General features: G+C 47.1%; 1 protein-coding gene across 1 annotated transcript in view; it reads right to left on the reverse strand.

Moving 5' to 3' along the window:
• The window catches only part of COL4A2 (collagen, type IV, alpha 2), a 152,762-nt gene that overhangs the window by 49,049 nt on the left and 102,853 nt on the right, over positions 1 to 860 (reverse strand). The gene's annotated exons all lie outside the window — the stretch shown is intronic.

Below are 860 nucleotides of genomic sequence, written 5' to 3' on the forward strand. Positions count from 1 at the left end.
CCACTAGGTTAGTCAGGCAGGACTTGCCCTTGGTGAAGCCATGCTGGCTGTCTCAAATCACCTCCCTGTCCTCCATGTGCCTTAGCATAGCTTCCAGGAGGATCTGTTCCATGATCTTCCCAGGCACAGACGTGAGACTGACTGGCCTGTAGTTCCCTGGGTCTTCCTTTTTTTCCTTTGTAAAAATGGGGGTTATGTTTCCCCTTTCCCAGTCAGTGGGAACTTCTCTGGACTGCCACAACTTCTCAAATACGATGGATAGTGGCTTAGCAAAAAAAAGGATGGATCTCATCAGGTCCCATGGACTTGTGCACCTTCAGGTGCCTTAGATGGTCTCGAATCTGATGTTCTCCCACAGTGGGCGGCTCTTCATTCTCCCAGTCCCCGCCTTTGCCTTCTGCTGCTTGGGCGGTGAGACTTGAGCACTTGCCAGTGAAGACCGAGGCAAAAAAGTCAGTGAGTTGAAGTCAGATGAGCCACTACTTTAGAAATGATAAATATAGTTGGATATATTTTGTTAAGAGCTGGAGATGGTGGGAATTCATCTACTCTGGAAGAGTGTTCAAAAGAGATGTTGCTAAGATGGCAACCAGAGGGATGTAGTCACAGGGCTCAGAAAAGGTATGGTTCATAGCATTCCTAACATCCAAGACAGTGCACTGGGAATATGAGTCATTGCAGGCTGGGCTGTAACTTTGCACCCAGCTTTGTGGGTTCACTCTAGAGAAAAAGTAAGTAAAGGACTGAGGAGATTTCCCTTCAGGAGGATCAGAGGAGAAAGACAAGGTGCAGCTTACTCCAGATGATAAAACAGCGACTGCAGAAAATTAACTTTGGAAACACTTAGCATGCTGTGGATT

Source organism: Pygoscelis adeliae, unplaced genomic scaffold (assembly GCF_000699105.1).
Source record: "Pygoscelis adeliae isolate BGI_AS28 unplaced genomic scaffold, ASM69910v1 Scaffold424, whole genome shotgun sequence".
Classification (NCBI taxonomy): Eukaryota; Metazoa; Chordata; class Aves; order Sphenisciformes; family Spheniscidae; genus Pygoscelis; species Pygoscelis adeliae.